This window comes from Octopus sinensis, linkage group LG9, assembly GCF_006345805.1.
Source record: "Octopus sinensis linkage group LG9, ASM634580v1, whole genome shotgun sequence".
NCBI classification, from domain to species: domain Eukaryota; kingdom Metazoa; phylum Mollusca; class Cephalopoda; order Octopoda; family Octopodidae; genus Octopus; species Octopus sinensis.
The window spans coordinates 63,009,286-63,025,358 of NC_043005.1; the positions used below are offsets into that span (position 1 = coordinate 63,009,286).

At 34.2% G+C, this 16,073-nt stretch overlaps 1 protein-coding gene across 11 annotated transcripts in view; it reads right to left on the minus strand.

Moving 5' to 3' along the window:
* Positions 1–16,073, minus strand: part of LOC115215814 (MAGUK p55 subfamily member 7) — a 930,620-nt gene that overhangs the window by 895,224 nt on the left and 19,323 nt on the right. The window lies entirely within an intron of this gene.

Consider the following 16,073-nt stretch of genomic DNA (forward strand, 5'->3'; position numbering starts at 1 on the left):
GTATAAATATATATATATATATATATATAAAGGCACATGGCTCAGTGATTAGAGTGTCAAGCTTATGATTGTGAGGTTGTGAGTTCAAATCCAGCACCGGGCTGCGTGTTGTGATCTTGAGCAAGACACTTTATTTCACATTGCTCCAGTTCCCTCAGCTGTAGAAATGAGTTGTGATGTCACAGGTCCCAAGCTGTATCGGCTTTTGCCTTTTCCTTGGATAACACTTGTGGCATAGAGAGGGAAGGCCAGTATGCATGGGTGACTGCTGGTCTTCTATAAACAACCTTGCCTGTACTTGTGCCCGGGAGGGGAAACTTTCTAGGTGCAATCACATGGTTAGTCATGACCGAAGTGGGGGGTCTCATTTATATATATATATATATATACACACACAAACACACACACACACACACAGAAATATACATATTATATACACATATACCCCCCCACATATATATATAAGAATATTAATGCATGTATGTATATACATATACAGATATGCTTATAAATATATACATCTATATGTGTGTGTGTATATATAGATATATAGATATATATATGTATGCATGTATGTATATGTGTGTGTGTGTATATATATATATACATATATATATATATATATATATATATATATATATATATATAGTTGTTAAAGTTAATCCAAACAAGAAAGCACAAAAAAAAACACAACGCGAGAACGTGGAACAAATATAGTATTATTGGACGCTCAGGAAAGAAGGAAAGAAGGAGGGCCTAACGTTTCGAGCGGAGCTCTTCGTCGGAAACATAGGAGAAGGAAAGATCCAGAGAAGGGAAGACAGAGGAAAAAAAATCGCCAACGGTACACATACGAGTTAATGAATGGAGTAGATAAGATCCAGGCTACATATGTTTCATAGCGAGTGGAACATCAGAAGTGGTAAATAGCCAAGTGAGATGTATACTGCTGGCTACTCTTCAGGCCAATGATATCGTGATTAAAGAAAAATTATTTTTGCAAGGAGGTATATGTTAACACATGGAAGGATGTACATGTGTTACCATGTACTTCTTTGTGACAATGTAAACTTTCATGTAATCAAGATATCCTTGGCCTGAAGAGTAGCCTGCAGTATGCACCTCGCTTGGCTACTTACCAGTTCCAAGGTCCTGCATGCTATGTGACTTATGTAATCCGGATCTTATCTGCTCCATTCCTTAATTCTTGTATTCTTACTTGCATACCTGGCAACCCTAGTTGCCTACTGTGAAATATAAAAGAAGTTTATATTGTGGCAGCGTGGGTGGAAGCATATATATATATATACATATATATATATATATATATATATATATATATATATATATATATGTACATATGTATGTATGCATGTATGGATGGATATTTTTTTCAATTTATTGTACTTTGATAAGAAAAAAATCCACAACCTTCTGTCTCAATAAACCACTATTCTCTCTGAAAGCAGTTTTTTAATACTTACTATGGATTGCTTGAAGCTAACTTTCTTCCTACACCTCGATCCTTAGATCTTATATTTATTTATATACACATATTCACACATGCAAGCATAGATAAGCAGACAGAGACATAACTAAGTAGATAGATGGTTTGATAGATAGATAGAGAGAGAAGGGAAGAGAAAGACAGAGACATCAAGAAAGAGAAAAGCAATGCCAAACATAGAAAGATATATGTAAGCATTTCCCCTTGTATCTCTTTACTTGTTTCAATCATTAAACTGCATATGTATCTACTGGTGAACTTCTTTGTGTTTTGTGGCTCAATTTGAGACCAACACAAACGAGTACCATCTGGTACTCATTTCAAAAGCCTCTGTTTATTGATGTTTTATAATGAATGCCTAATGAGACACAATATGAACAACATTCACATGTAGACTGGTGAGAGCATAAGCAGACACACACAGACATGCATATGCTATGATAATGATGATCCAACATCATCATCATTATCATTGTCATTTTATATCCACTTTTCCATGCTGATATGGGTTGGATGGCTTATACATTCCATTTTCAGCGAGGTTTTCTTTTAGCTAGTTGATCTTCATATCATCAACAACTTGTACTAGTTGCTTTTTATTGTGGCACCAGAAAGAATTTTTCTTGTAGCCTGCAAAAGTAAAGGGTCCTCTCTAAACTGTGCAATCTCTGTTCATTTGCTCAGCAGCACCAAAGGACTGTCTTGACCCCAGCAGAAAGATGAGAGAGTAATATAAAGATTGAGAGTGTGATAGAGAATAGAGTAAAGGAAAAGTAGTAGGAAACTACATGAAACTTGTTGGTAAGGAGATTGAATAGAAATAACATGATAAACATGATGAAGGAAGATAGAATGATAGGAAGGAGAACAGGCAAAAGAAGAGAATGAAGGGGGCAGAGACAGAATGATAGATATCAACAATGTATTGTAGAGGACAGATTATTATCAGATTAAGTGCAATGAAGGCAGTCATCTGGCAGAAACGTTAGCATGCCAGGTGAAATGCTTAGCAGTATTTTGTCTGACTTTATGTTCTGAGTTCAAATTCTGCCAAGGTTGACTTTGCCTTTCATCCTTTTGGGGTCAATAAATTAAGTACCAAGTGGTGTACTGAGGTCGATCTAATTGACTGGCTCCCTCCAAAATTTCAGGCCTTGTGTCTAGAGTAGAAAAGGTTAAGTGCAATGACTAGAAAGTAAAACTTGGTTGATGAACCTACACAGTTACATATTGTAAATAAACACATATGTACATTCGATACATATAGAAAGGTAACACCTTTCTTTCAACATGGATGACTAATTATGTACACTATTTACATTATCAGGACTGGTATCCTCATCTTGATAGTCACTTTCACCACATCTAGGATATTGTATATTCCAGCCTTGAGTGTACAACAGCCAAAATGTAGTAGACGCAACAATCAAGATGAGGGCACCAGTCTGACTAATGTAAACCGTGTATTGTTGATGTTTGTTCCTTCTCAAGCCATGCCTGGCTCATAAGGGCTAGTTTCCCTGTTTCATTAATGCACAGGTTCCCCACCTAGATGGAACGCCAGTCCGTTACAGGTGAGCTGCTAGATGCAGGAGGAAAGAGTGAGAAAATGTTGTAGTGAAAGAGTCAGCAGAAGTTCACCATTGCCTTCTACTGGAGCTGTGTGGAGCTTAGGTGTTTCACTCATAACACACACATCGCCTGGTCTGAGATTTGAACCCACAAGCTCTCGGATGTGAGTCCACTGCTCCAACCACTAGGTCATGTGCCTCCACTAATGTAAACAGTGTACATACTATAAATTCTTCATCTCAGAAAGATGGAGTTGTATAGATGACTAAGTTTCAATGCAAACATCTTTAGAAGAAATTTTTCATACGCTTAATTTAAAGCAATATACTTCCTAATTTCATTAGCATTTCAAGATTTTCTTAGTTTCATCTTGTATGAACCATAGAAACAAAATGCTCTATGATCACTTCATTTAGAAGAAGTGGCCAAATAGGTCTTCAAATCTTGAGAATGCTGTACCAAACTAAAAGTAAAAGACTATGAATGCAATTATATTTTTAATACCACTTATGCTTGTGTGTATATACATTGGCAAGAAAATTGGAAAAACTACAGTGTTATATATCATGTCTCTTGATACCAACTAAAATTAAAATATTTTATCAGAAACCATTCTGGTAATGCCTCCAATTCATTCATTCATTCATCATTCATTCATTCATACATACATACATACATACATACATACATACATACATACATACATACATACATATACGAGGGGCTGCTGAAAAGTACCTGGCTTTAAGGGTATCATGAAAGGCCTGGTTGGAGGCCCAACCTTCTGAGTTCTTTTGCAGGGCTTACAAAAACTGAAGGACCATTGCAATAAGTGTGTGAGTTTGCGAGGGGAATATTTTGAACAAAATCATAATTAAGTCATCCTCTATTTTCTTTTACACAAAGCTCAAACTTTTCATCAACCCCTTCATATATATGCATGTATATATATATATGTATATGTGCATGCACACGCACACACACACACATGCATTCATCTCATCATGCCACATCTAGAGCAAGTGCCTACTACTATAGCTCGAAGCCAACCAATGCCTTATGAGTGAATTTGGTCAATAGAAACTGTATGTGTGTTGTGTCTTTGTTTCCATGCTTGTCCCACCTGTTTCTTTACTACCCACAAGGGGCTAAACACAGAGAGGACAAATAAGGACAGTCAAATTGATTAAGTCGATTATATCGACCCCAGTGCGTAACTGGTACTTATTTAATTGACCCAAAAAGATAAAAGGCAAAGTTGACCTTGGCAGAATTTGAACTCAGAATGTAGCAGCAGACGAAATACTGCTAAGCATTTTGCCTGGCATGCTATCGTTTCTGCCAGCTATCCGTCTTACTTGTCCCACCACCTGACAACTGGTGTTGGTTTGTTTATGTAATTTAGTAGCTTGGCAAAAGAGACCAATACTATAAGTACCAAGTTTACATTAATACTGAGGTCAATTTGTTCAACTAGTCCCTTCAAGACAGTGCCCCAGTATGACCACAATTCAATGCCTGAAACAAGTAAAAGATAAAATATATATATATTTTTTTGTCGTATCTCTCTTCTACAGGGTTGAATTCATTATCTATAACACACTGGGTATTGTTAATGTGTCCTTGGTTACAATAAAACTAATTTTCTGATTAATAAATAAAATTACCTGAATAGCATGAATATTTTAAAAGAAAAAAATGTATATAATGGGCTACGGTAAATATCAATTACAAATGTTAACACAAAAGTGCCAACAGTCAATAAAGCTGTGGAAGAGGTTATGATTAATTATCTTGATTAATTATATATTCGTTAGTTTTATAACTAATTCAAAAGCTCTAGAACATATATCAGTGTTTATTATGCTAATACAAAATATACTAATGGCCTTTCCTTGGCAATCACAACACATGAACTAATATAAAGGAAAACCACTCATCAAAAATTCTATTGTGCAACTCATTCTTGATATAGTATATACAGATACTTGTTCATAAAATAAACACATATATATCCAGATACTCTTATACAGGCATGGCTGTGTGGTAAGATGCTTGCTTCCTAGCCACATGGTTCTAAGTTCAGTCCCACTGCATTGCACCTTGGGAAAGTGTTTTTTACTATAGCCTCAGGCCAACCAAAGCCTTGTGAGTGGATTTGGTAGACGGAAACTGAAAGAAGCCAGTTGTATATGCATATATATATGTGTATATATATGTGTATATATATATATATATACTTGTGTGTGTCTTTGTATCTGTTTGTCCCCCATCATCACTTGACAACTGGGGTTGGTGTGTGTACATCCCACTAACTTAGTGGTTCAGCAAAAGAAACTGATAGAATAAGTACTCCAGCATGGCCACACTCAAATGACCGAAACAAGTAAAATAATTTATATGTTCACTCACATGCACACACACACACATGCACACACAAACACACACACACACACATACTCACACACATACACATTGTGATGTCCACTTCTCTGTGCTTGCATGGGTTGTACAGAATTCATTGAAGCAGATTTTCTACAGCTGCATGCTTTTGCTTTCACTACCTCTCACTTGTCTCAAAGTGAGGTAATAATCTCACTGTCTAACAGACCACAAACAGCTTGGGCATGTTTTATGGTGGACTGCATGTAACCAACATTGTTAGCAAAGTGACTGCTTACAAATACAAAACAATCATGTGTAAAGCCATTTTTACATACACCCACAGACACACATACACATAGATGTATTCACATATACATAAAAAATATTTTTTCAGTTTCCTTCTACCAAATACACTCACAAGGTTTTAGTCAGCCCCAAGCTATAGTAGAAGACACATGCTGAATGGGCCAGGTGCTTTCCCCATCTTCATATCCTTAATTGCTTCATCTACCAGGGTATTGTTGATTCGGGAGCTGATCAATCAACTGGGTCAACCTTTGGCAGACTCTCTATTTCCCATTCCTTCTCCACATTCAGCAGTCTTTCATAATGGCATCTCCAAGCCTCTTTCTTTGCAGAATCATTAAACGCAAGGGCACCATCATCCATGCAGACACATTTCTCTCCTATGACATCATGGTTTTCTCTCACACACTGTCTTGCAATCCGAAATACCTCAGTTCTTTGGCCCTTATGTCACTGAACACTGGCAAATTTCTTCTTGTCTGTTACTCCCTTCGCTATATATACCTGTCTCCTAGCTTCCCTTCTGGCTATCTGATACATCCCCTGCTACCCCCAATCTTCCTGGAAGGTCTGTCTCTTTGCTCTAACGTTCCTGTCTACAGTATTGTTCCACCATCATGTTACCCTTGGTCTGGAAGGGACTTTGCACTAGCCACAGATTTGGTCTGTAGCACTCAGCAAGCTGTCTACCAGGAATTTCCAGCTGCCTTTTATGTCACAGAACTGTAGCTCCTCCTCCCTCTCATCAAATTTCTTGGTAAGGATATCCCTATACATACATACATACATACATACATACATACATACATATATATGTACATATATACATATCTAAATTTACACACATATATATCTTATATATGTTTGTATGTATGCATGCATGTGTATATGTATGTGTGCATATTCTTGCATATGAGTGTGTGAGTGTTTCTGCATGCATTGCTAAATACTTACGGATTGTTTGGACTTCTGGAAGAATTTCAACATAATGGATGCAGTGGATAATGTAACTGATTCATAGGATGAAGTGAAACCCATAACTTTGAATGGTGTTTGGAGAAATATATAGTTATATATAGTTATATATATATATACAGACTGTATCTGTAACTTTACATGTTTTCCATAAATAAACAGTTTACTTGCGTAGGGTTTGGAAAGTTACAATACTTCTAATGCTCCCATGAGTCACTGCTGTGATGAAGTTTGTTTTACTTTGATCCATATTGTGTTGTAAACCCATGTCTATGAAGAGACTATTTGCCTCAAGCAAAAGCTACAGCAACATACTTTCTACATTGTATACACATTTAATATGATATACAGATGGTTATTTTGATTTAATGCTGTTTCAATAGTATCCAACAATTTTATATACATACACAGATACATACATACATACACAGATACATACATACATACATACATACATACATACATACATACATACATACATACATACATACATACATACATACATTACATACATACATACATTCATACATACATACATACACACATACACATACATATATATACACACATACATACATACATACATATGCACACACACATACAAACGTACATACATACATACATACATACAAACAAAAATACCCTGTTGTTGATATCGAAATTCCAGTGAAGGAGCCTTGGATCTAGGTTTCTCTATTGGCAAGAAATCTTGAAATAAATCTAAATATTGACATATGTACATATACACAAAATATTTATATTCACTTTCCCCTGATGGCATTGGATATCCTTTTCAAAATGATTAGTGGAAAACCAGCTAGTATTCCTGCACATACACATATGACATCAGATCATGTGCACAAGCTGGAGTTTTGAATGTACCATGACAGATGGTATTGATGTGACCTACCATGCAGCAATAATAATGATTAATGAGTAATCACTAGTTCCCTAATTTCAAATTTCGTTCAAAAACTAAAATTTATTTCTATATAAAAATGAGATATATGTGTGGCAAGCTTAACATAAAAAGACAATTACATGAATACAAGCTCAGAAAACGTTATTGCTTATTATTGTTAAGTGTTGGGTGTTGAATAAAGGATTTTATCTCAGGACATCTAGCTATATTTTTTCTGCTTTTAACTTAAGTAAGAATGGCAAGGGTAACGATGGTGGTGATGACAGCGATAGCGATGGTGATGTTCATTGGGTAAATAGAATTACAATGTTATGGAGTTGGGTGAAATAGAACTACTGGCATTTGTAAACATTAGTCAACCAGCTATCCCAACTTTGCACATAACCTACGGCTATGTTTTAGCCAATTTTCAGGTAATAGGTTGGTCATATATATCATCAAATACAATATTCATAATGAAAAATAATTTAATTCCACTGGATACACCAGTGGAATTAATTAGAGTATTTTTAATATGTTTTCATGTATGTTATTGTTATATAATTCAACTAGATTCAATCTATTGGTCAGAAGCAAAACAAAATCCTGGGGTTTGAAATTCAATAACACTTTCCAGCTTAAAATCTTAATTTGTTATATTGAGTTTTCTGCTCTAGTATCTGGAAACTACACTTCAGTTACTACATTTTGCTTTTTTAAAGAGAGAAATTGAATAGAGCAGAAATTTACTCATTATGTCAAAAAGATGAAAGACATGCTATATAAAATTGTCACATATTTTAACAATAAAATAAAACATGGAAACATTGCTTAACATGGAATGATATGAAATTTAAAATATATGTACCAGATGACATCAAGCATATCCTAACATGCTCACCATGAATAGCAATGAAGTACGATGAAATGAACTTTAAAAAGTTATATGCAGCTGCAGTCATATTCATAGTTTTCACCTAAGTTCACACCTTTATTCCTAAGTTAAATTTCCCAGATTGTGATTAAAAAGCAATTAGAATGCCTCAGATTAAGTTATCACTAAAACTCATGCCCAGCTTTCATAATAAACAGTTGCTATGTTGCTAAATGTATAAGACTTTGATTACATTAATACAAGCACAATGCTATTCAACAGAAATCAGAGATCTATAACCTGAAAGTGCGGTTGTTTTAAAAGCTTTATTTAACATTTGCTTAACTCTTTTCTGCTTTTTCTTTTTCTGCTTTTATATATCACTTTCCTATTTTATATAAGAATATAAAATACATCAGAACCTTCTGGCTCTGATGTTTTTTCATTTAAAATATCTATTCTGATGATTTCTCTCTTCAATTTTTAAGACATTTTGTGGCATATTTTTTATTTCATACACCCTTCGCTTGGTATTTTACATCTCTATGCCAAAAAATATAAAAAAAGAAAGAAAAAAAAATTGAAGCAAAGAAGGTTCATAATAAAAATTATAATCTATTTTACTTTTTAATTACAAGATGAATATCCATAAAAACAGTGTCTGGAGTAGCTGGCAGTTGTCTGTGCTGGCAAAATTTATACAGTAAAGTTTGTGGGTCTGTATGCAATTCATATATCTGTTCAAATGAATTGATTTCTCTCTCTGAGATGAAGGTTCTGTAAGGTAATGTCAGATTCCTATTCTCTTCATGGCATATAAACTTACCTAAAAATATGGACTTCATTGTCAAATATAACTATTCAAACTATAGTCTTATTAGATTAGACAGCAAAAGAACAAAGCACTTTTGAAAAAGCCAATATTAGTTAACTGCCAAGTTAGTGAGCTGGCATAATCGTTAGCACACCAAGCAAAATGCTTAGCAACATTTGTCTTTCATCCTTTCAGGGCTGATAAAATAAGTACCAGTTGAGCACCATGGCTGATATAATTGACATAACCCCTCCCCCAGACTTGCTGGTCTTGTGCCACAATTTAAAACTAATATTAGTTAACATTACTTCCTAGTTTCAGTATCAATAACATACACTGTTGAATATCACATACAAGAAGAACTTCAGACTTTGAAAGAGGTATTATATAATCAAATACCAAACAAATCTAGATAAAAAGTCAAATTGTATGCCTATAGGTATAGCAATTTATTTTCTATTTTTTCATGAATTTCAAGTATTTTTCTTTTCTATAACAATATTTATCTCTTAAATACTAAAAACAAAAGAACTTATTTAAAAACTTTCTCCATTAAATAATATACTGTTTGCATTAGCAAATATAAATTTTTCTAAGTAGGTCTGCAATTTTATAATATTTGAGCGAATGAATTATCAGTCTCTGCTAGAATGTGTTAGCTAGTGTGCTATCACTAGCACTATCTTTTAGTTTGGATAAAGCTCTAAACCAAATTGCCTAACTATTTGTGAAACCAGATATATACTTCGATCAATCAAAATATCAAAATCAAATCCTTTCACTCATTAATAAAATACAATGAATCATTTTACAGGTGGTTCTTAATGTCTGTTAATGTATATGAGGTGCATTAAAAAAGTATTCATATTTTGGGCATAAAGAAAAAAAACAATTTTGTACAAATTTTATTTAATCACCTTCAAAATATTCCCTTTAGGAGTCTACACAATTTCCCCAGCAGTTCTGTTACTTCTGGTAACACCTCTGGAATGCCTTCTATGGAATATTATGGAACTCCACTGTCACTTTTGTCATAATTTCCTCTTGTAACTCAAATCACTTCCCTTTCAGTATGGTTTTCAGTTTGGGGAAGAACCAGAAGTCACACAGTGCCTAATTGGGAGAGTGGGGAACCTGTTGAAAAAGTGGTGTGTTGTTCTTGACCAGGAAAGTTTGATTACGGGGTGTATTAAAAAAGTATCCAACTTCATTTTTTGCCAACACACTCTGCATGTACAAACCTGCCATTGAAATGGAATGCACTGATCCTGTATTTATTCCCACTTTTCTGGGTGGAGGGTCTGCCTGAGTGTACCCCACTCTCCACTGAGGTGCAGCCATATTGAAGTGTTTGTACCACTGATTGCTCTGAGTTTTACCCATAGTATCATCGCCAAAATCCTGCTGAGTCTTCTGGATGGTTTGAGCTTGAGTATCACCAAGTGTTTGATAAAACTTGAAGCAATATCTCTGCTCAATGCATTTGGTCTTCTTGCATGAAAACGAAAATCCAACAAGTGTACACTACATGTCTGTACTCAAGGTGTAACAACTAGGAACTGAGGCAGCCTATCAGCATTAAAATTTTTGTGAATGTGCAGGAAGAATGGCATCACCTCCCACCTGCGTGCTATTAGTTTTGCTGGAAAAGATAAAGTTGGATACTTTTTGAATGCACCTTGTATTATCACAACTGTTTGAAATACATTGTTATTGAAGCTTGGGTTGCAATATATGGTTCATGTTATACAATAACATAGAACTAAATTTGATGTAAACTACTCAGAATTATTGATGTTGGGGTACATCTGAGCTGTTTAATTTTACGAAAGTAATTATTGTAAGAGTAGGAAAAAAAAATATTTCACTGCTAAAATTTTTTTTATGCTCGATACCTATGTTCTAATATTTCAAGTGTTTTTATTTCTCAAGTCACCTTATTTTGCATGCTGCTTACAAAAGATTTGATATTTAATTCAACAAAACTCAATCCTGAACTCTTTTATTGTTAATTTTAAATTTAGTCATCTTTAGCTGGTATTCTTTATGGATTAGAAATCCAATTTACTTTTCTTTCTGTACCTATCAAAAATAATAAAAAAACTGGTTGCTTTTCAATATTTTCAACTTGTTAACTTAGTGTGAATAAATTAGTTTATCAGAACTACATTTTCAGCTATTTAAGTTGAGTACTTTTATACATAGATTGCATATGAACTATAGTGAATATCATGAACCAACAAAAAAGTCTCTAGAAATAGCAGCTTAATGTATCTAAAATAACACTATCCTACCTTCAAGAACACACTGAATAATGCAATGTAAATATTTACACTTATAGCATGGTCACAGCTGGAATGTCTTGTCTGTCTTTGCTATCAGAGATAATTTAGTACTAAATAACGGGAGTAGATATTAACTTTTAGATACTTGACCTTATACATGACCTTTTTCATAATTTACTTACAAGCAAATTATTCAGAAAGATATCTTTACTAATAGGCTACTAGTTATTCCTTATATGTGTTGGATTTAATTTAAGGAAACTATATATATGTTAGATAAATATATTTCCAGAGACATAATACAATTAAAAATGATAATGTAATTAGTTGGATTAGAATTGCAAATAACAGATATCTAGCTGCAAAAAAATTACCAAAATTTGAGGTGTAGATTGTGTAAATGACACTGAGATAAACAGAGAAACTTTTATTTAGGCAAGTCATTGTGAAGAATGATTTTATTTATTTGATTCATCAATTAATTATCTTATTAAATTCTTTCTATGGTTTATGTCAAGACCTTATGTTCCAATGATGCACATATAAGAAAACCATAAAATGAAGTGTTTAGCCCTCTGAGATTATCGCTCAGAATTTTACTCTTTTTATCTTATACTCTATTTGATCAAAGCTGACTGAAAATAAAGAATATGAACAATAACAACTAAAAAGTTTGAGCTTATTGACTATATATCTTTTGAAGCAATGAAGCAAAGTTTGTATCTTCAGATTCAATTCGTATATTTTACACAAACACAAATAAAATGAATATTGCAACTTATGTTACAAAACCACTACATTTCAGACAACAATACAAAATCTACATTAAAGATAAAATTAGTAATAGTGATAACATTGGCACAAGACCACATTTTTGTCAGGCAGAGTTAAGGTGAATTTATAAACCCAAGTATTTCACTGGAACTTTCTTTTAACAACTTCAGAATTATGGAAGGTAAAACTGATCTTCATCTGATTTGAACTAAGAATGTAAATAGCTATATCTAAGTACCACTTGGTGTTTAGTTTGCTGCTTAATCTAACAGATATCCATTTTTGTATATAATACCATTAATCATTGAGAGCATCCTGACAAATGAAGGTATTCCAAAACCTTGCCTTACTACATCTGTGGCATGAAATATGATGAATCATGGTAAACAACTTGTAGTTGGGGAGGTTACTGTCTGATATGTTTATATGGAAATCTCTACAAAATATCCTTAAGTTCTCACAAAAGTAAAGTTTTATTTATACTTCTATTGTACTCTCTGTCAAACCCCAATAAACCAGCCATATTATATTTATTTTTAAAGTTTTAAGACTTGTTGTTGTACTCTAGGCAATTAGGTTATTAATTTTCTGGAACAGAAGCTTTCCCCACTTCATTTCCCATATTTTTTCTGAGATTAATCTTTGATTTAAGAAATGCACACATTGATATGCATAGCGTTCAACAGGCCACACTGCTACTGTCTCATACATTTAAAGATAAATTTATCTCTAATCAGAAGCAGTTGTTAAAAACATATTTCTAGCCCATATTACATTCACAGACAACATAGTCCTTCTTTACCTACATTCAAAGGCAAAATAGTCCATTCTTTACTACATTCTAGAGAAAACTTACCTACACATACATACATTTAAAGACCAAACATAGCCACATTTAAATACTGTGTTGTGATACATTGATCAAAACACATCAACCAGTTTAATACTATCACCTGATATTTAGGTGCCCTACCCAAGTCAACTCTAATGCAAGCAGCAAGTATTTGGGACAAGATTCTGGTTAGAGATAATTCCTCCCTTCCACCCATCAGTTTCATTAAGGCCTAAAAAAGGCAATGGGTGTTGTCCTGCCTCTTCTGACTAAGCCTTAAAGAACTAAAATATATATAAATTAAAATGATGTAGTGCATCATCTTAACCAGATATATGAATGTGGAGTCCACAGTGTATTCCAGTTTTATTTCTGCATCACTTTTTTCAGTGTTCACAGATGATAGGTACATATATATATATATATATATAAGTAATTTAGTTTGTGAAGAATCTACAGACTCATTAGGTTGGAACTTATCTTAATTTCTATGGTGTATTAAGTGACTTACAGAGTACAATAAAATTCGCTCAACCTCCACACATGAATGCGATGTCTGTCTGACAGAGTTAACCCCACCAGCTGCTGCAAATATTAGTTTTTGGCTGAATGAAACTAAAGCAATATGAAGTGATGGATACTTTGTTGAAGAACACAAAGCAGTCTATATCTGAGAATTGAAATCATGGTCTTACAGTCAAGATTTCAACACCCTGGCCACTAGGACATGCACCTTCACTGATAGGTATATACTAAGATTAATATTATTTCAAATATTTGATGCAGACTGGAACAAAGATATTAGACATAATTGGGTTCCAATGAAGATGCAAGGTAAAAGATATGAGTGTTTCATATTTACACGCACGCACACACACACACACACACACACACACACACATACATACATACACACACACACAGCCACACACACTCACTTATAACTATGTTTGCCCACTAATGCAAGACTCCTTTAGTTGACCCTCAATACTATTCCCGGCCCATAGATGAGGGGTCTTGTCTTGCAAGTTACTTGGTAATCTCACTGCTGCTGTCGACATGTAAAAGGCACCCAATACACTCTGTAAAGTGGTTGGTCTTAGGAAAGGCATCCAGCCATAGAAATCATATCAAAGGAGACAGTAGAGCTTGGTCTAGTTTTCTATCTTGACAGTTTTCTAACTTGTCAGTCTAACCCATGCCAGCATGAAAAACAGACGTTAATTGATGATGATGATGATGATGATGATGAAGATGGTGATGGTGATGATGATGATGATGATATGTTCACATACACACATACATTTAGAATTTTTATATTCATATAAGCATAGGCATGATTGAGTGGCTAATAGGCATGGGTGAGTGGGGTACGTGTATGTGCACACGTGTTTTTAGTTCAAATTGAAATCCAGATTTATTTATGCTGTTCCACTTTTTTTATAAATCCTATTTTATAACTTAGAAATTGACAAATACAGTGGAATGAAATAATTACAAGTCTAAAGTAAGAACAAAAACTGAAATGGTCAACTGAAATCTTCAATATTGTACCACAGTATGACTGCAAAGTGATCTGGAAAGGGCTTTGTAACAGCCCCATGCTTTCCTGCTTCAGTGTTTCAGATGTTGACAAAGACCAGTATGTTTCAGAATGAATGAAATTCCAGCTGTTAGAACTCCAATGATGGGAGGACTAAAAATCCAAATTGATTATATTCCAGTCAGTTCCTTGTTGACATTATCCACCTAAGCATTTGAGTCTATTGGAGGGGAGAGAATAGTAAGCAATTCAATTTGGATCATGCTTTGATTTAGAAGAGAAGAATAACTAATACAAAGCTCAGCCAAAATGTTATGATCTGTAATTTCTGATGGATGATATAATATGAGAAACGTCTTCTGTTGAATTACACAGTCACTTTGTACATCTCATCACCCATCTAATAATTTATATCAATACTGAATGGACAATGATGAAAATGACATCCAAACCACAGTAAAAGAAGACCTTGGTTTCAGTAATTGAAAATAGGACTGAATACCACAACATGCTGCTAAAATACATTCAGGTGTTAAAGTCACCTCAACAATCACTAATCTTGAATATGTTAGCTGTATTTTATTCTGTGATGAACTGCTATTAATGCTACATAGGTGGATACATAGGCATTATAAATCAGCCTACAGATTAACGTCAGAAAGACAAAAGCTTTGTTCTTCTGTGTTCTTGACAACAAAAAAGTAACTACCTTGAATAATGGACTCACTGAAGAAGTGAATAGTTTTTTAAACCATAGTTTCTCCATTCTGTCAACCACTAAGTGTCATAACAAAAATCTCATCACATTACTTGTAGCTTGACCAGCTTTCATTCAGTTCTATAGTTGCCAATGCGACCAGTGTGATATTTATCTACAAATCAATATATATCAGTTGCTTGTATACTCATTCCTGCACTCTGGTTGGTCAGTGTCATAGAAACTTGCTAAACAGAATTTTTTGATTGCTGTTGCTTCAGATGCTTGCTCCAAATTTCACAGTTAAAACTGAATGCTATGCTTCATTCTGGGTGCAATATCTAACCTATTGCTAAAGACATCTGGTCATATTGTTTGAGACAGTTTGACTGCATCTGTTATTGATCAACTGTCGTTAATCTCAAATAATGCCAGTAATGGCTAAATCAAGACCTGAATTTTATCAGCTTCTACTTCAACTGAACCTAATATCTCTGGCAACGGAAGAGAGAATAACTCTGTTTTGCATCGAGTTGACAGCTGCTAGAAAACAGTGCAGAGTAATTATCCAAGGTGAAATTTCAGATGGGGCAAGGTTTTAACTAAAA